General features: G+C 45.6%; 1 long non-coding RNA gene across 1 annotated transcript; it reads right to left on the bottom strand.

The window, feature by feature from the left end:
- Positions 1-3,830: 3,830 nt before the first annotated feature.
- Positions 3,831-9,636, bottom strand: LOC134294199 (uncharacterized). Its single transcript, XR_010001170.1, has 2 exons — positions 8,182-9,636; positions 3,831-6,286 (listed from the first exon to the last, which is right to left on the bottom strand). It is a non-coding gene; the product is annotated as an uncharacterized LOC134294199 (long non-coding RNA).
- Between the last annotated feature and the right edge of the window lie 10,984 nt (positions 9,637-20,620).

Below are 20,620 nucleotides of genomic sequence, written 5' to 3'. Positions count from 1 at the left end.
ATTTATCTTCAGACAAGAATCGGTGCACCAATGAATGATTGCTCCAACTCAATGGTCCCCAACTCGTGGACCCAAGAACCAAAATATGGCTCAGCATTGTTGCAACGAGAGCGACTGATCTCACGAAACCATCTTGTAGTGTCGAGCCAACAGGGATGTCGGGAGGGGATAGGCTGACTACCTACAAAAGACAACAAGCCTCCTGACTGCTGCTTCTCCTCCTCCTCCCGTTTCATGTGGCGCCTTGGTGTCTTCATTTTGAGGCCCTTCCCTGGGGTTATTTGGGATGCATTGGAGAGACCACATCAGCTCTAGATTATTAAATATGATTCTCTGTGGGTGAGCAGATGGCAACCACTGGGTGGCATATGTTCTTTTTTTTTTAATAAACCAAAGTATATTTTATTGTTACAGATCCATAAAAAGAAAGAGGGCGGGATGTTCATAGAGATCTTGCATGAAGGTTACAAAAAATGTGCAGGAAGTTAATTCGCCACAATGAAGGGAAAGGCATGGGGAAATGGTAGACTCCCAGTTAACCGGCATTTAAAGTATGATTTCTTTGACTATTTTTACTACTTGTTGCTGGAGCGTTCCGGTTAACTGAGAGTCTACCATATTACGAAAAGCAGCTTTGTTAAAATGGATTGTGTTTTAATATTTATTTAAGGTATTATTTCTTCAATTATTATTTTGTTGCCGGTTGCTTGAGAATCCCAGTTAGCTGAGAGGCTACTGTATTGTGTTTGTAGTTAGTACATGGCATGGCGCATTGAAGCACGTCTGGAGGTCGTGGCATTTGTTCTCTATCAGAAACTAGAGCTGATGTGGTCTGTCCAATGCAATTTTCTGAATCAGCACCGCAAATAACCAAACTGAATCTAAAGTTGACCAAAAACTGATTCATAACCCCTTTGATTCTAATGTTGGAGAGTGGCCCCTGGTCAAGTCAGTCCTGGTCAAAATGGTCCCTGGTCAAGCAAAGGTTGGAAATCACTGCTTTAGCTAAACAGTTGTTTTGCCCTGCTTGCACTAACATTTTAGGAATGCTGTCTTATAGATTTACTAGCGACATGTTACCAGGAAGAAAAATGAAGATTCCTTGCAGCATTTTGGCCAAACAGGAGGTTCCAAGTGCAATTGTTCCCTGCTGGCTCACTTTTGCCCTGTCTAGTTCAGAAGGCTTTTCACCATTGTCTGAAGGAAGGAAGGAAAGAAAGAAAGAAAGAAAGAAAGAAAGAAAGAAAGAAAGAAAGAAAGAAAGAAAGAAAGAAAGAAAGAAAGAGAACGAAATCCCTACCACTGCAGTTCTCCTCATCAAAAGACTTCTTATGTCAGACGTCCCTTCCTTCCTTCCTTCACTTTCCCTGCCACAAAAATCGGAAAACATCCAACGCGGCAGATAAACATTAGATTCATTTAGAAGAAGCAAGTGAGCCTCAGTCTTGGATCAAAGCTAATAAATTGCTACAGGTTTTCTTTCATCCTGCCTTTTGAAGCCTCAGCACATTTCTTGTTTGCTTACTCCACGGCTCTCCCGCCTCCCTTTCCCGCCCTGCAAATGTCATGATCAAGAAGGAAGTTCTCTCCGTGCAAGGTTTGCGGAGTCTGTGGAGGCAAGAGACGGTTTTGGGGGCAGCCAGACAATAGCTGCGTTCCACAGGCAGGTTTCCAAGCAAGTGCAAACCATGTGGGCAGCATGCATGGGTGCGTCTGGGCAAGAAAGACCCTCATCCTTCAGCCAGCCCACATTTGGTGTCTGCTACCGGTATGTCCGTGGGGAGGTGAGCCCAATCCTGGCTTCAGTCCAGATGTGCCGTGACACCCAAACATCCACACAAAACAGGCCCCGCATTCTGTAGCAGTCATTCCCAAAGTGGGCGCTACCGCCCCTGGTGGACACTGCAGCAATCCAGGGGGGCGGTGATGGCCACAGGTACAGATGTCTTTCTGTTTAATTGCTATTAAAATTAAACAATAATAATAATTCCCAAATAAGTTTGGGAACAACTGTGTAAAGCAATATTTTAAAAACAAACAAGAACAAGGTGGGATCTCTCTGTTTTGCTTTCCCCCTGCGTCTCAATGCACTTTATCTATTTCTGAATTTGCAACTCATAATGTGCACTTTGCTTATCCACTATTGCAACCTCATTGTTTTTAATTTGATGTTTTAATACTGCATTTCTTATTTATTTATTTATTTATTTATTTATTTACATCATTTATATTCCGCCCTTCTTTCTCACCCCGAAGGGGACTCAGGGCGGATCACATTACACATATTAGGCAAACATTCAATGCCTTTTTAACACAGGACAAAGACAAACAAACAAAGCTCCGAGCGGGCCTCGAACTTATGACCTCCTGGTCAGTGACTCATTGCTCTCCCGTCTGCGCCACAGACCCGTTTTTCGGTTTTTCTGTTTTTTCTGTTTTTTCGGTTATTGTGTATATATTATTATTATTGGTTTTTGCTATTGTATCTTGATGTTTCGTATTTTGTTATTGTTTTGTATCTGATTTTGCTGTAAGCTGGCCCGAGTTCCCTTCGGGGGAGATAGAGGCGGGATATAAATAAACTTATTATTATTATTATTATTATTATTATTATTATTATTATTATTATTATTTTATGACACGGCAAACAAGATAGATATGCTGGATTTCGTATCACAAAATCACAAGTCGGACACTTCCCAAGTGTCTAGGACTGTGTGATGTATTTTCGGATGATGCTGCAGATCCCAGTCGGGTGACCTTTTGCAGTTGGCAGATCGTAATTTTGTCAATGTCTATTGTTTCCAAATGCCGGCTGAGATCTTTGGGCACAGCACCCAGTGTGCCCATCACCACTGGGACCACCTGCACTGGTTTCTGCCAGAGTCTTTGCAGTTCAATCTTGAGGTCCTGATAGCGGCTGAGTTTTTCCTGTTGTTTTTCGTCAATGCGACTGTCACCTGGGATGGCAACATCAATGATACAAACCTTTTTCTTTTTATTATTATTATCATTATTATTATTATTATTATTGGGTTGTTGTATGTTTTTCGGGCTGTATGGCCACGAAAAACATACAACCTTGTGATCCCGGCCATGAAAGCCTTCAACAACACATTATTATTATTATTATTATTATTATTATTATTATTATTATTATTTCAACCCTCTGGTTGTTTCCATTGCAAATATGCTGCTATGAAGAGAAGTGAAATCGCCCCATCTGCACTAATCCAGTCCAGCAGGTACAGCCATGGAAAGACCATAGTTCTGCTGAATAGTGTAATTCCGCCATCATAGCATCATATAAGCATATTGGTGGAGCCGGAGAAGAGAAGAGAATCATAGAACCATCAAAGATCCATCGGGTCAGAAAGGACGTCTTAGGCCATTGAGCCCAACCTCCGACTCCTTGCAGGAACTCCAAGTACGCGGCTGTCCATATCCAAACACATTTTGAAGATATAGAACAGTGATTCCTAAACTCTGGTCCTCCACATGGAATTGTGGGAGTTGAAGTTTGCCCATGCCTGCTTTCGGGCCATGTTTGGGACACTCGGGAACAATTTTCCACCTGGAAGAAAATACAGTTGAGATGAGATTCCAAGAGCCTTGGGTCTTGAGGATACAGGATGAGGTTATGGGCACAATCCAAGGACTACACTTTTCCAACCTCAGCATTTTGTGACTCTGATATATGTTTCGATGGATAGATCCAGAGACTGTGATGCTGAACCGAGCTCTCTTTCTCCCGCTACACGGCTGGTTATCTCCCTGAACAATATACGACGGGAAGAAACACTGCTGGCAGAGATAGCAGACCACCAGAGTCGAAAGATGACAAATATTTATTCAACCAATTCTATATTTTTTCACAAAGCCACAGGAAACCTCATCCCTGAGAGACAGCTCTTTAACGGCTTAGGAATGTGTTGGGAAGCGGAGACATCTTTAAAACGCCTGATCAAAGCCATTTAAGGTATCTCGAGGAGGATTTTATGAGGCCGGGAATTCGGTTTTACTATGAAATGAACCATGAGCATCACCTTTGTATTCAGCATGTTTTACCCCCTCAAAAAATGTTAACAGGAGATCAGTATATTACAATCCGCTCTAAGAGCCGTGAGAGTATTTAACACATGTTTCTCGAGGGCTTAGAAGTGATGAATAAAATTCTTTGCAATTCAGGATGCAAAATTTGCATATGATTATCGTGCCCAAATACATTCATTTTTCTTTCTGCGTGGAAAATGTAATTTTCTGTGCTGAAAAATACCTGTTTTCTGGGATTTGGCAAACAGAATGACCGAATCCCCCAAATATGGTACAATAAAACAATACCATGCACATCGCTATTGGTGACTCACAAAACCCAAAAACACACAACTCCATAGCACAGAATGATGGCAGTTAAAGTGGTACTAAAGTGTATAATTTCTACAGTGTATATAGGCCTTAAGTAGCAATAGGCTTTTCCTATTCCAGGGTTCAAAATAACTGCCAAATGGGCCTCACTCGAATGAATTGGCTAGGCAAGAATTCGAACCGAGGATATTATCCTCCCCTAAGTGAAAATTATGTACTTACAATATGCATGTGTGTATACACTCAATGTGTATTGGCATCAAATTCTGCCAGTTTTGTAAGCCGCCCTGAGTCCCTTTGAGTGAGAAGGGCGGGATAGAAATGATGGAAATAAATAAGTATGTGTGAATACATGGATACATATAGCACAGCCGGAAGATAGATCAGTGGTTCCCAACCTTTGTTTGACCAGGTACCACTTGACCAGGGTTTCACTCTTGTTGCAACGGTGTAGTAATGGTGAGGTCGTGGGCCATATTTTAATTCTTGGGGACCACTAATGGTCCATGGACCACAGGTTGGGAACCATTAAGATAGTAGCTAGATAGATATAGATAGACAGACAGACAGACAGACAGACAGATAGATAGATAGAGATAGATGATGATGATGATAGATAGATAGATAGATAGATAGATAGATAGATAGACAGATAGATAGATGATAGATAGAGATAGATAGACCAATATAATTGGTATCCAATATTTCTTGCAGTTCTCGAAATTCTAAGAACCATTCACACCTAGATTTTAGTACTTGAAAATACAACTGCAACACGGCAAAGCGAGCACCTGAATGCAAGCATAGGAAAGATAGCAGATGTTGTTGTGAATGGTTCTGGACATCTCCTTTTCTGCCACATTTGAGACTGAAGGACAGCTTCATGGGGAATGCAGAATTCTTCCTCGGAAGGCAACGCCTCCGATACGTACACCCCTGGGTAGGAAAGTCTGAACACAACCCAAATATCTGTCTGCACACATCAAACCAGCTGACCTTTGGCTAGAACACCATGCGGCCAGGCACAGGAAGGCACAAAACGATACATTATCTCCACCCCATTAGCATGGAGCACTCAAAGGCTATCCCGTCGAAGAACTGGCAGGCCTTCTATCAGCGCAGAGCCCGGGCGAGGTTTCGGTGGCATTCGGCAGACAAGAGGCCTGTGTGTGTCACTCTCCGCGACAGGAGCAAGACCGTCCGGCAGAAGTTTGAAGTTTTCCAAAGGTGACAGAGCGCTCTTTTTCTCTCTCGCTCAAAGTCTGGGTCAGGAAGGAGCCAAGAAGTCTTGGGGAGGGAGAAAGTGGAAATGAGCTATGGTGGAACCCTCTGGGTTTCCAAGGTTTTTTGCAAAAATAAACAAAATAGGAAAGCACAACATTGCACAAATCCTCAAGTGTCCCACTCCTTACAGCTTTAGAGGAAATAGATCGGCATGTTTGGTGGATAGATATCTGCAATATCCTAGAAAACGTTATATTGTTTGCATAGATATTAGGCTTGTGTATTTCAGCTAAACTTCGATCCATTTCTGCTGGCCGGATACCTGTAAACCCCCATATCCGTTTTCGCACGAATCCCAAAAACGGGTGGGCAGCCAGATAGCCATTTTCGATCCGTAGCCAAAAAATATGGCTTGTACTCATGTAGATGCTCTAGACTCTTTCCTTTCTTGGGTTATGGCCTTGTCAAGTGCTTCACTGGCAATGAAACCGCAGGGCTCTCCTGGTATTCTTTGTCCATTTGCAGTAGGTTGTGTTGACACGATGTCCTTTCCCTTGTACTATAAACACACAGAGCCTAAAATTAAACTGGGGAGGGAGGCAGAGGGGGGGAGGGAGGCTTGCCAGGGAGAAAATGGGGGGGGGCACCTTGTTGAATAGAGTTCTGTCTTCTCATGGTTCATGGTTTCTTTTTTCACCTGAAAGAGAAAACGGAGGTCACGGCTATTTCCAGAAACTGCGGAAGTGATTCTACAACCCTTCGACGCCAGGATTCAGCATTTCCAGACACCGAGAAGTGTTAATACAAAAGTGTGCCCTGTCTCAAAGGAGATGACATTATTAGCGTGACTCTTTTACTCCTTTCCTCCCTCCCTCCCTCTCTCTCATTTGAACTTGATTTAGAACCACAATGGTAAGGACATCTCAGTAAAAGCTGAACAATTTTTGGTTGGTCTTGGAGACTCAAGGAGGTTGGTAGGGTGAGGGTAATAGAGGCCTTGCTGTTGGTTGTTTGTTTGTTGCTCAATGAACTTACCATCTGTTTCCCAAAAACCCTAATCCCCCCTCCATGAAAATTGCATGGATTTTAGACAATTCCAAGTATTTTGGGCTTTAGCTCCCTGAGGCTTCTGAGAGTTGAAGTCCAAAACACTTGGAGAACTAGAGTTTTGGAATTATTGACCTTGGAATTATTGACCTAGGACCACCATGGATTCAGGAGGCTGGAACCCTAACTAGTGACAGCTTGGCTCTGAAGTCAAGGGCACAAGAAGGAAACCATTTGAAGGCATGGGCTCGAGCCCACCAGATGAAGGGCTCAACTTCATCAAAGGACTTCTGAGGAATAGAAGCTGGCTCAGAAGCAGGAATCTCCTCAAAGAAAGGCTCATCATCTTGCTATCAAAACACCAAAAGCCCATTCGAATGAAAATGCCCATTCGGTAGCACACCTGTCTTTGGAAGGCACTGGAAAACTGATATTGGGGGGCTTCCAGTATCCGGCAAGCAGAAACGGATCTTGATTCACCTGAAATGCACATGCCTACTATATATACACACTTCCCATGTTTTAAATGCAAGAGGATCTTATGGGCGAGTTAACTTTTTGATTGGTTTACTACTTTTAAAAGGCCCCAAATAGACAGTAAGGAGTATTACTTAAGAAGTGCACTTAAGCCTCTAATTGCACACATTCGAGTAATCACTATTACGTACAGTCAATTAAACACACAGTTTTAAAGCCCTTCAAATGGCACACTCTGCCCCATACTGAGTAAATAAATAAGGCAGGGTGGGAGGGCATATTTGAATGCAAATTCTCAATATGGGAGAGCAGTTATGGGGATTTAGCTCATGACTTCATTGATCATCTCGGCAAGTGCTCCTCCATGGGCTTCCTGCAGGTACAATAAAGATCAGCTGTTGGAAAGCAAAACATGGCAGAACATCCCAGCACTCGGTCTAATTGTAGGAGAGAATTATGTCCTGCCTTCTCTACGACATTTGTGAATGAGCGAAATTCCTGGGCCAGCATCTCCACCATGTTGATATATCCCCAATGGGATGAAATGTGGGATTAGTGGAGTAAAAAGCCACCAGCATGGTGTCATGATGTGAGCATTGCACTATGGCTCTGGAGATCAGGATTCAAATAATTGCTTGGTCATGAGACCTACTGGGTGGCCTCGGACAAGTCAAGCTTAGAGCACCCAGGCCTTGGGACCCCCATTATGGTACTTCCACTTCAATTACGACGCAACATCTCAGAGAACTCTGGAATTTCGAGTGAAACATTAAGTTCTCTGGAAAAGAATTCCAAACATTGCTGAAGCAGTTAAAGAGAATTAGTTGAGCTATAATTGTGTTGTAAGAAGGGCCTCCAGGTCTAAAGCCTCCAGAATCTCCTATTCATCTTGGCCATAGGTTATTCTTACTGGGAGAGTCTAGATACCGTAGTCCAAAATATTAATTTGATCCAGAATCTGTATGTGTTCGTGCACCTTCAAATCACCTGTCAACTTGTGGCAGTCCCATGAAGTTCCTACAGAAGAGGAGTGGTTTCTCCAATTCCTTCCTCACATCCAAGTCCTACCTTGATCTTCACCATCACGGTTGAGTCCATGCAGCCACGTGAGAACTTGGATGGAAGATCACCAACCAGGTGCTGGTTCAGAGAAGATACCAGACCATCTCTTCATGTCCTCGCCATGCCATTGCTTCAGGTCCATGGTTGAGTCCATGCGGCCAGGTGAGTACTTGGATGGAAGATCACCGATCAGGTGCTGGTTCGGAGAAGATACCAGACCATCCCTTCATGTTCTCGCCATGCCATTGCTTCAGGTCCATGGTTGAGTCCATGCAGCCAGGTGACTACTTGGATGGAAGATCACCAACCAGGTGCTGGTTCAGAGAAGATACCAGACCATCCCTTCGTGTCCTCACCATGCCATTGCTTCAGGTCCATGGTTGAGTCCATGCAGCCAGGTGAGTACTTGGATGGAAGATCACCAACCAGGTGCTGGTTCAGAGAAGATACCAGCGCATCCCTTCATGTCCTCGCCATACCATTGCTTCAGGGCCATGGTTGAGTCCATGCGGCTGGTTTGAGAATCAAACCTACGATCGGAAACTCATCCCATGACCTGACCAGTGCGGAAAATGTCCAGCTCATTCAGCCGCAGGAGTGATAAGCCAAGAAATTCTCCCCACGCCACTTTCCCAAGAAAGGTCAAGCTTGTCCAACAGGTTTGGAATCCATTTTTGCCATTCCACCGCCCCCACTCCTTGCTTAAGTGGTTAATAATGAACCATTAAGAACGGTCAACAGGAACATGGGATGGTGTAATGACTGGAGGTTTAGCGGGAAGGAAGGGTTCATACGAAGTTCACCGGTGGCATAGGGAAGAGCTTAATCATACTGTGGGAAAAAGAGAGACCCACCGAAGGAAGTCTTGGGTTGGGCCTGAAGGATAAACCATTGGAACAAAGACTCGGTGGGCCCGGCCCCTCTTCACTGCCCCATTCACAAAAGCAAACACCGAAAGAGCCGGGGAGGAGGCTAGTGAGTTACTCAAACAGAAGGGATGAATGAATCTGTCCTTCAGAGACACAACCTGAAATTGGGTCTGTATATTGGTGATGGAAGGTTGTCCAACGTGGGCACAAAACAAAGGAGAAACCAAAGATCTCCATTCCATAGAATGACACCCTTGCATCCTTCACCTACGTGCAGCTTCTGCTCTCAGAATGGCTACAGGATCCATTGCAATGAGACCCTTTGCAAGATGACAGGTCATAGGATGGGTCCCTCCAGGTTCTTTGGCATCTGATATTTCTGACGGGAGGGAACAGAGTCGGTCCAGATTGAGCCCAACCATGCATTTCTCTGTTACCCCTCCTCCTGCTTTTCCTTTTCTTGTCTTCCTTCCAGCGGCCCAGAGAGAAAAGGGATCGTTGGAGGCAAGTGAGGACTTGCTGGAGATCTCGCGGCTGCGAAGGCAAGCCCCACCGAGTGCCACGCTTTTGTTAATCCATCATTCAGGTTATTACCTGCCAGCGTTTTCCCTACCACATCCTGTCCCCTCCCTCCCTCCCTCCCCCGGCAGCTACACAATAATAATTTTTGGTACAGTTTGGATTAACTCCTGCCAAAGCCTAGTTTCCTGTCAATTTCTTTGACTTTTAATTGGAACGGGGCTCCCTCGACGTGCTGTGCCAAAGAGGGAAAAAAACCCAACAGCCTCACAATAGCAAACGAAAAGGAAAACCTTCCTGCCTAGATGGTGTTGATTTCGCTGCTACAGGCTTACAACTTACAATTGACAATTGACACCTAGTTAAGAAGGGGGCTTTTTCCCATGTCAGGAGCAACTTGAGAAATTCTTCCAACTCCAGGCTGTGGCACAGCTGGTTAGTAGCCGGCTGCAATAAATCACTACTGAGTTTGAAGCCAATCCGGGTCGGAGTGAGCTCCCAACCATTAATAGCCTAGCTTGCTGTTGACTTAAGCAACCCGAAAGACAGTTGGGAGGCTAATTTAAAGAATTGTCCTCCCTTGCTCCTAGCAGATATCAAGAGAGAAGGCAGTTCTGAGAAGGCTGTTAGGAATTGTGGGGAGTCGAAGTCCAAAACACCTGGAGGGAGGGCCAAAGTTGGCCCATGCCTGGCTTGCCATCTTTGGGAACGGACCTTTGACCATTTGGCCTTATTCCTGCTCCATCTTCTGCTATAAGTTTGGGACTTCTGAAGTCAAGCCAAGGCAAGCGGTCTTGGCCATGCTATGCCACATTGCGTGTCGGGAGGGTGAAGCTTTGGAACGAACCCTCAAGACGACTCCTGGTACATTATTCATCCAATCCGTTCGTTCGCTCTGAAATAAAAGAGAAACGGTTTTCCATTTACAGCTTGGTGCAGCCGCGGCAGATACTTAGTCATTGCGTCTTAATGGACTCCCTTTCTCCTCTGTCTGGCTGGGAGGAGGTCACATTAATATTAATCCCTCCGTCGAATGATGGAAAGTGCACAGGCAGGAAGAAAACCTCCAGGAACGCCGAGAAAGGATTTGCCGGATACCTGAGAGACGGCGTAGTCAGTTTTGCCTCTCTTCTGCTGACTAGGCTTCAGGTCTGGCTGGCTACTCTGTTTTTCAACCTGTCAGCTCCAAACAGTCAGGCATGCCATTAACAAGCTTTTTATAACAGTAAGAAAGGGGGGGAAAAATAGAGATACTTGGAGGGAACCCCAAGGAGCATCCAGTCCAACCCCATTCTGTCACGCAGAAAGACACAATCAAAGCCCTCCCGAAGAAGATGAAAGGCCCAACCAAAACATCTTTCTCTTTACATCTTGCCTCTATACTTTGATTATTTTAATTTTTACTTTATTTTCTATTTCCATATTTCTTTTCTTTTCTTTTTTTTTGCAGCTAAGTAATCATGACAATAACAATAGCAAATCTGTACAATTTTTTAAATATATATATACAGTAGAGTCTCACTTATCCAACACTCGCTTATCCAGCGTTCTGGATTATCCAACGCATTTTTGTAGTCAATGCTTTCAATACATCATGATATTTTGGTGCTAAATTCGTAAATACAGTAATTACTACATAGCATTACTGCGTATTGAACTACTTTTTCTGTCAAATTTGTTAAACACGATGTTTTGGTGCTTAATTTGTAAAATAATAAGCTAATTTGATGTGTAATAGGCATTTCCTTAATCCCTCCTTATTATCCAACATATTCGCTTATCCAACGTTCTGCTGGCCCGTTTATGTTGGATAAGCGAGACTCTACTCTAAATTTTGGTGTATATAGTTTATATAGTAAGATAGATACTTTAGTCTGCGACCTTTAACTTAACTTATTCCTGTCTCTTTCCCTGTATCTATTTTTTAATCCTGACTATATATTATTATTGTATTCTAAAATAAATCTTAATAAAGAGTATTTTAAAAAAAGAAAAAAAAGAAAATGAAGTGCATGAAGCCGATTGGCTGAGCCTGCAAAGACCTGGGGATCTGATTTGAAACTGTTTCTGTTCTGCTGCTGGAGAACCAGTTTGAACAGGTTTTCTGTTCAGTGGGTGTATGTGCTGACTGAGTACTGCCCGGAGAGAAGATGGCTGTGTACTCAGAGAGGCCTTGCTATTTCTGAGGCCTTGTTTGCTGCTGTGAAAGGAGGATGAAGAACCAGGACTGTGTTCCCCACTGAAGCAGATTGAGCTCCAGCCTTGGATTCCTCAAGCCCCACACGTCGCATACAAGTTGAATAGGGAGGGTGAGAGGATACAGACCTGCCGTACTCCTTTCCCAATCTTGAACCAGTCTGTTGTTCCGTGATGGCAGGGAATTATTTTTTAATTGGAACTCACTATACACAGTGCACAGTGAAAGGCTATATTAATACATGGGGAGGACACACGTCCCTGGCCCCATATTTAATTAACAGACGTGTAAGAGATTAGGAGAGCCCCCGCCCCATGGTGCCCCTGTGTCTGCCCAACCTCCTTTAACTTAAGTTATCTCACCCGTGGCACCACATTAGAGGACGGGCAGGCCTTGGAAAGACCACAACCAGCTTGTACGTCAACGATGTATTAGTAGTCATATTATGTTAAGGATATAAATAACACTCCCTTTCAGCAGGATAAACAGAAATCGCCTAAATAAAAACACCCTCTCGTTCTGCAGCCTTCCTGGGATACATTTTAGCCAGGATTTCGTTTTGTGTTTTTCGAGTCTGGCTAAAAGCGGAACCTGGACCCGACCCAACAATGTCCCCAAGATCCCCAGAAGCCCATGCTAATACTTTGCAATAGTACTTTGCAGGCTTGGGCCCGAATCAGTATGAATCAAAAGGATTTGTAGTTTCCAGTGGGTCGTTTTATATAATATCTGAAAACAGAAGGGGGAGGACGGAGACGAAAAGCCCGGCAAAACGGATTGAGAGAGCCAGGTTTTGTTGGTTCTGGAGAGGAAAGAGTTTTGGTTTTGGTTGGTTTTGGAGAGGATCTTCCCTGTTTCCTGACAGAAGCAGCTTCCGTTCTTGGAAAGTTCCCTCCTCCTCCTCCAGAGGGGGCCCTACTGGGAACTCACTTTCCCAGCAACACTTGCATGGGACGGGCATTGAAAATTTATTTATTTATTTATTTATTTTTATTTCCAACATTTATATCCCACCCTTCTCACCCGAAGGGACTCAGGGCAGCTTACAACAATGGCAGTAATTGGATGCCTACACAAGATCAAAATTACACAGTACAGAAAATCAATTAAAACCATTAAATACAATATAAAAATTTTAAAACAATTTTAAAACAAGTAGTCAGATCCAAGAAAAGCCTCTTGAGTTCCTCTCGGAGCATGATGGGAGTTGGGTTGCGGTGCAGTTGGTTAATAGCCAGTTGCAATAAATCACTATTGACCGAGAGGTCATGAGTTCGAAGCCAGCCCGGGATGGATTGAGCTCCCCACGATTTAATAGCCTAGCTCACTGTTGACCTAAGCAACTCAAAAGACAGATGCATCTGTTGAGTAGAAAATTTATGCGTGGAGGCTAATTTAACAAATTAATGATACCATAAAAACTTCCAGCAGTGTATGTAAGAATGAGGAAATACTCCATCAATCACTCGGTGTCACAGTGGATGATGAAGCAGCAGCTCCCCCTGTGGACAGAATCGAGCATACCTCATGAAGCCGGAAGCTGGAAAATGTTAAATTTCCTCTATGTCTGCCTATATGTCGTATGTCTAATAATGGCATTGAATGTTTGCCATGTATGTGTGCATTGTGATCCGCCCTGAGTCCCCTTCGGGGTGAGAAAGAAGTGAGGAATATAAATACTGTAAATAAATAAATGAACTCCCGGAGTCATAGCCAAAGACTCCAACCAATACACCAGAGTGAGTTCCTTGCTCAACAGATTGATTCAGAAGCCTACCTTCCAAGGCTTTAGACAACATTGCCGAAACAACCCGAACGGGAAGCCTTTCATTACCATTCTTGCTACGATTCTTCCGTATCTGGTGCAAACACGGGTTCTCTTTATAAAACATAGATTTCTGCCTGTTCCTTTGGCTTGCTTCCAACTGAAGAATGTTAAAGCAGCTGACGGAGGCATTCCTCCAAAGCCCTTGCATTTCAACAGAGGGACTTCTAAGGTTCTTGGAGCTGTTGTTTCAACACTGTAGTCTCTTTGTTTCAGCCCTTGTATACACTTGTACAAAAGGAAGATGAAAGGAGGGCCAGAGAGAGAGAGAAAGAGAGAGAGAGAGAGCTTGAAAGAAAGAAATCGGTGGGGGGGAGAAGGGCTTGGACGGGGAGAAGGGATTAGAAAGCAAGGCGGCGGGTCAGGTTACAGACAAAGTAAGCCAAAGTGGATGAAAGGATGCCAAGCAAAAAGGCGAGATCAAAGTCTCCCCAGCCATGTACGAGAAGAAGAAAAGGGGCGATAAATGCAAGCAGTCGGGGAGAGAAATGCAGCAACGCCATGACCTCATGGCTCAGGGTCCCTTTTGTACATGCCATTGGCCGCCTTGCTTCCTTCCATGCGCAACTTCAACTCCTGGTGCCAAGCCTGAGTCCAGCTCTTGTTGTATTAGGAAGATTTCTATGGTTCCTTTAGACTCATAGAATCCTAGAGCTGGAAGAGACCCCGTGGGCCATCCAGTCCAACCCCAGTCTGCCAAAAAGCAGGAAAATCACATTCAAAGCACCCCTGAGAGGCTATCCAGACTCTGTTTCAAAGCTTCCACCACACTCCAGAGCAGACAGTTCCACTGCTGAACAGCTCTCTGTGAGGTTCTTCCTCATGTTCAGGTAGAACAATGAGGTTCCTCATCATGTTCAGGTGCAACAGTGAGGTTCTTCCTCATGTTCAGGTGAAACAGTGAGGTTCTTCCTCATGTTCAGGTGGAACAATGAGGTTCCTCATCATGTTCAGGTGCAACAGTGAGGTTCTTCCTCATGTTCAGGTGCAACAGTGAGGCTCTTTCTCATGTTTAGGTGCAACAGTGAGGTTCTTTCTCATGTTCAGGTGGAACAATGAGGTTCTTCCTAATGTTTAGGTGGAACAGTGAGGTTCTTCCTCATGTTGAGGTGGAACAGTGAGGTTGTTCCTCATGTTCAGGTGGAACAATGAGACTCTTTCTCATGTTCAGGTGGAACAGTGAGGTTCTTCTTATGTTCAGTTGGAACAATGAGGTTCTTCCTAATGTTTAGGTGGAACAATGAGGTTCTTCCTCATGTTCAGGTGGAACAGTGAGGTTCTTCCTAATGTTCAGGTGCAACTGTGAGGTTCTTCCTCATGTTCAGGTGGAACAATGAGGTTCTTCCTCATGTTCAGGTGCAACAGTGAGGTTCTTCCTCATGTTTAGGTGGAACAATGAGGTTCTTCCTCATTTTCAGGTGGAATCTTCTTTCTTTCCAATAGTTTGAGGCCGTTGTTCCATTGCATCCTAGTCTCCAAGGCAGCTGAAAGGAAGCTTGCTCCCTCATCCCTATGACTTTTTCTCCATCACCTCTTGATCCATGGCCCACATCATATCTCCTTTCTCTCAGCCTTCTCTTCTGCAGGCTCAACATGCCCAGTTCTTGAAGCTACTCCTCTTAGGGCAGTGGTTCCCAACCTTTGGGCCTCCAGGTGTTTTGAACTTCAACTCCCAGGAATCACGCCAACTTACCAGCTGTTAGGAACTGTGGGAGCTAAAGGCCAAAACACCTGGAGGCCCAAAGGTTGAGGAGCACTGTCATAGGGCTTGTTCTCCAGACCCTTGATGCTTGGATGATTAACCTCATCCAGCAGCTCTTTTGTTTTTCTCTTGGCCTCTCCACTTTGCCAGCTTGGCCAGGTAGAAGGCTTCCAGCTCACTTGCGGGCCTCTGGACACGTCTCAGTCAACAGCCCCCATCAACCTCAATGGGCCAAGTGTATGGAATTGGCCACCATGGCTACCATCCCCTGCCAGTTGGCACCAAGATTGCCATGTTGTGCTTCCTTGTTTTATTTAACCGGCAAACCACATCCATCACCACAGACACATCCACCTCCTGTCATTTCCTGCTGTCCTGAAAGAGGTTGACAGCCCAGGGTTGTCTGGGGCACAAAGCTGGGCTTCTGTGTTTGCTCGGCTCCTTCCTTCCCGCCGGCCATTTATTCTCCCTGTAAATGGGCAGGGACGGGAAGGAGTCGGCAACAAAAGAGACCAGTCAGCAACAGACTGGGCTCTTTCTCAATGGCCTCAGTGGCTGGCTTGCGATGCCAAGGGCTCCAGCCAACCTTCTGGGAACATCAGGGAAAGTAAACAGTGGCCACCAGAGAATAAAGACAGCTCTCTCTGTTGTCTCCGGTGCCACAGATGAGACAGTATGTTGTGTCTGGAAGGGACTGATAATGCCTCGAGCTGTTTTCTTTACTCTAGGAGGAATGGTCTCCTCATAGGGTAGAGTGTCCTCTATCTGAAGCCATTCTCTGCTCATAGGGGGAGTGTGTGGCAAAATGTGATTTCCAGCATTCCATACCTTCCACTCAGGGAAAGTTTGGGACTAACACGTAGAGTGTATTCACAACCTTACTGGTATGGAAGCCACTACTCGTGGTTTATCCATGGCATATAAGACACTTGTCAATAAAACCAGAGTGAGCATATGTTGGAAATGATTTGAAGGCACACAACAACAGTCACAATGTCCCATCAACACTACTTTGGCTCCGTCTTCAGACTAAGTGGTAACTATGCACATATCTGTCTTGCAGGCAAACAAAATAGTCAAGGGTTCCAGAAGAAAGAGATGGAGGCTGACAGCCTTCTAAGGCCATCTCTTCACTCAACCCATGATTCTATGATTCTATTCTTTCCATAGACCAATATCCTCTCCAAAACCCACCTAGCAGACCCAAAGCACAACCAATTCCACGTTGTCTAAGAGCAGCAAGAAATTTTTATTTCCTGGCTGGATGATCTCCAAGGACATGATCTGCAAAGTCCTCCTGAAGACACCTGACTATCTTCTTCCCATGCAGTCTGGTGACATAGATGGAGAAGCAGGGATACAATTGAGGCAACAGTATCACAATCATGACTGTTGCAACATGTTGACTGTCCAGAAGATGGTTGGAAATATTGTTGCTCCCTGCTTTCCAGAAACAAGCATATCACCATGTTTGGAGAGATGCCAAGCTTATAAGTTGGGTTGGGGTGGTGGGCACCATGAGGAACAAAACTAATGGAGATATAGCTACAGGGACACATGTACAATTCTCAATGCAGAATCTCAACCACTTTGGGGTGTTTCGAAAATGCAACTTGTTTCGTTTTGAACCATAACTTTCCAAGTGCTGAGATACCTAGAAAATCGGAGGTCTGGAAGAGAGGGACACACACACACAAACACACACACACATTCAACCTCCACAAGCCCTCAGATGTGATCTCTGAATTGATGCTCCTGTCCAAGGCTATGGAGGTTGTTAATCATTTTCCTTCCAGACATTCTGAACTCTGCAGACCTTGCCTGAGGCATCATTCTTGAAAGGAAACCAGTCTGTGACTGAAGATTGATTGGAGAGATGTCGACAGTCCATTCACCTTCATGCAAAGCTGTTTCCACCTTTCAAGGATGCCTTCGGTTTCTTAAAAGGGGGTATTAAATAATTACTCTCTTTTGGTTCCTTAAAGAGTCAAAACCAGTGGTTCTCAACCTTCCTAATGCCGCGACCCATTAAGACAGTTCCTCATGTTGTGGTGTAATTATTCATCTTTGCACCCAAGGATGGAATAATCAAGAATGTACGTTCTGGCTATAAACACATTCCCTCCTCTCTCTCCCTCTCAGTTCTTCTATCTCTCTCAATATTGTGAGCTAGCCCAAGATCTAGTCAGACTCAGCCAGAGCGGTGTGTTTGTGAACGGGGCACATGGACGAAGAGCCATGCCTTGTGCCAGCGCGAGACGCAGAACTCAAAGAGAGGCCTTGTTGACGTTTGATCTTCAGGATTTCCTGACTCCCGTTTTGGCTCTGCCTTCCAAGCCCGTCCAAGCCTTCCTCAACTCCAAGGGGCTCTCCTGACCTCACGCAAGGGTTCCTTGTTAGTAGAGAGCTGTTTGAGCCATGGAGCGTGACCAGAGAGCTCCCCTTGTGCTCTCAAAGGAAGAGACGAGAATCCCCGGGAAGAGGAGAAGTTATTCTTGGTCCGTCTCATCCACAGCGCTGTTTATTTGTTGGATGGAAGCCTTGATGCTGGCCAAGCGTTGGTGAACTTTCCATGCTCTTTCTCCTCGACAAACCCCTTTTGTAGAAGCCTCCCCCTCATACTTTCCTTTCCTTTTGAGGAAGGTGACTCAGTGTGGGTTTTGAAGTAAAACATGGGGAGCGGGAACGGGGGGGGGGGAGATGTGCTGAATTCACAGGCTTGTCCATTGAGGGAATGAAAGTGACACCCAGCTATGTGGAAACCTTGGACTCACAAGGAACATTGGTGTGTGCTGCACATGGACACGCACATAGGGGACAGCTTCATTGGAAAAAGTGTGTATGTGTGTGGCATGCAGGCCCGGAAAGCATGTATGCCTGCCAGTGCCTGCAGCCGAGCACCTCTTACTGTAGAGATGCCACACTCTCTCTCTCCTTGGAAAGAGAGAGTGTGTGTGGCATGCAGGCCCAGAAAGCATGTGTGCCTGCTAGTGCCTGCAGTTGAGCACCTCTTACTCTAGAGATGCCACACTCTCTCTCTCCTTGGAAAGAGTATGTGTGTGTGGTGTGCAGGCCCAGAAAGCATGTGTGCCTGCTAGTGCCTGCAGTTGAGCACCTCTTACTCTAGAGATTCCATGCACACACTCTCTTAGGAAAGAGTATGTGCATGTGGTGTGCAGGCCCAGAAAGCATGTGTGCCTGCCAGTGCCTGCAGCTGAGCATCTCTTACTCTAAAGATTCCAAGCACACACTCTCCTTGGAAAGAGAGTGTGTGTGTGGCATGCGGGCCCGGAAAGCATGTGTGCCTGCCAGTGCCTGCAGTCAAGCACCTCTTACTCTAGAGTAAAAGGCACTCGACTGCAGGTACTGGCAGGTGCACATGCTTTCCAGGCCTGCCTGCATGCCATGCCACACTACACTCTCCTTGGAAAGAGAGTGTGTGTGTGTGGCATACAGGCCCGGAAAGCATGTGTGCCTGCCAGTGCCTGCTGCCAAGCACCTCTTACTCTAGAGATGCCACACACACACTCTCCTTGGAAAGAGTGTGTGCGGCATGCAGGCCCGGAAAGCATGTGTGCCTGCTACTGCCTGCAGTTGAGCACCTTTTACTCTAGAGATACCACACACACACTCTCCTTGGAAAGAGTGTGTGTGTGTGGCGTGCAGGCCCGGAAAGCATGTGTGCCTGCCAGTGTCTGCTGCCGAGCAGCTCTTACTCTAGAGTACAAGGCGCTCAGCTGCAGGTACTGGCAGGTGCACGTACTTTCTAGACCTGCATGCCACATGCACACTCTGTTTCTCGCTCAGCTGCAGATGAAAGCAGGCTTAGAGTTGGGGTCACCTCCAGCTTGCTTTCGTGTTGAGTTGATTTTCATGCATTTCGTGCTCCCGAGGAAACGAAAGAAATGGTAGAAATGGTAGAAACGAATCCCACGCACAACTCTAGTGAATAGCATCGCTAGCTTTCTAGCCAGGAAGGCAATTCTGATCCAAATGGTGTCCTCTGCCTTGGAACAATGCAGGATGAGGCCTCAGTTTGAGTGAGTAACAAATCTCTCAGCAGGCCGGGGCGGAGGGAGCAGCCCATCCCTGGAAGTTGCTATTGAGGTTTGCCTCCAGCAAAACAAGGAGCCAATATGTCTTTGGAGGAAGTATCTGAGGAATTTCAAGGCATGATAAAGTCGCGGGAGATATGGGAGCACTTTGGGCAGCCTCTCCCACGGATGGAAAGAGGGTGCTCTGCTCTCACCAGAGACTCTTTGTAGCAACCAAAACTCTCTCTTGCAGGCTCCCCTTCTCCCACCCAGCCTCCTGCTTCTGAAATAATAATAATCCTGTTTAGAGTTCAACAAAGTTGGCAGCTTTCACTGGGATGGAGCTTAGAGCAGGACTGACCTCACGGGAAGAATGAATGGCTTGTCCCCTCGGGGAAGGAATCCTTCTCCTAGGATTTGGAGCGCTGTCTTAGAATAGCAGTTATCAGCCGAGAACAAGGAGGTGGAAGCTGTCAGGGCAACACACCTGGCTCACAGATACCTTCCTGGGCCCGCCGGCCATCTCACCAACTATTTGATCTGACATTTGCCAATCGTTCAGAGGAAGGGGCTGAGGGGGGAAAGAGGGAGGACGAGATCAATCCGAGAGACAAAAGCTTTGCAAGAGATCCGGGCTCTGGTTCCCACTCTCAGCAAAGAGAGGATCCCAGGGATTTGGAAAGAATCCCTTCCAACGTGGTGGGAGGTTGCAGCGAGGAGCAAGGGAAGGGTTGGGTTTTTCCAGGGTCTGAGTAAGACTTGGGCATAGATCCGAATGCCCAGGGCACCCCGGGCTTGGACAGAATAGGCACAGGGTTCCCAGCACATGGGACGTGGTGGGAAATCCCCGCTCTTGATTGGAGACATGAGGCATCGCCAACATGCATCTAGATTTTCATATCCTCCAGCATTTCGTGGGTGAGAATCGGAATGCACGTGGCCAAAGAATAGCAATGAATTAGGAAGAAGAATAAGATGATGATGATATTATAATAAAAGGTTATTGATATCCTACCCCCTCTCTAACCAGGACTCAGGCCGGCTTACAAGAAGTAAAAAAAATGTGAGTAGATCAATAGGTACCACTCCAGCAGGAAGGTAACGGAACTTCATGCAGTCATGCTAGTAGTCACATGACTTTGGAGGCGTCTATGGACATGCAAATGTGAGTAGATCAATAGGTACTGCTCCGAAAGGAAGGTAACAGCTCTCCAAGCAGTCATGCTGGTGGCCACATGACCTTGGAGGTGTCTACAGGCTTGCAAATGTGAGTAGATCAATAGGTACTGCTCTGACGGG

The sequence above is a fragment of the Anolis carolinensis genome, unplaced genomic scaffold (genome assembly GCF_035594765.1).
Source record: "Anolis carolinensis isolate JA03-04 unplaced genomic scaffold, rAnoCar3.1.pri scaffold_13, whole genome shotgun sequence".
NCBI classification, from domain to species: domain Eukaryota; kingdom Metazoa; phylum Chordata; class Lepidosauria; order Squamata; family Dactyloidae; genus Anolis; species Anolis carolinensis.
This window is presented reverse-complemented; position numbering and strand designations above follow the sequence as displayed.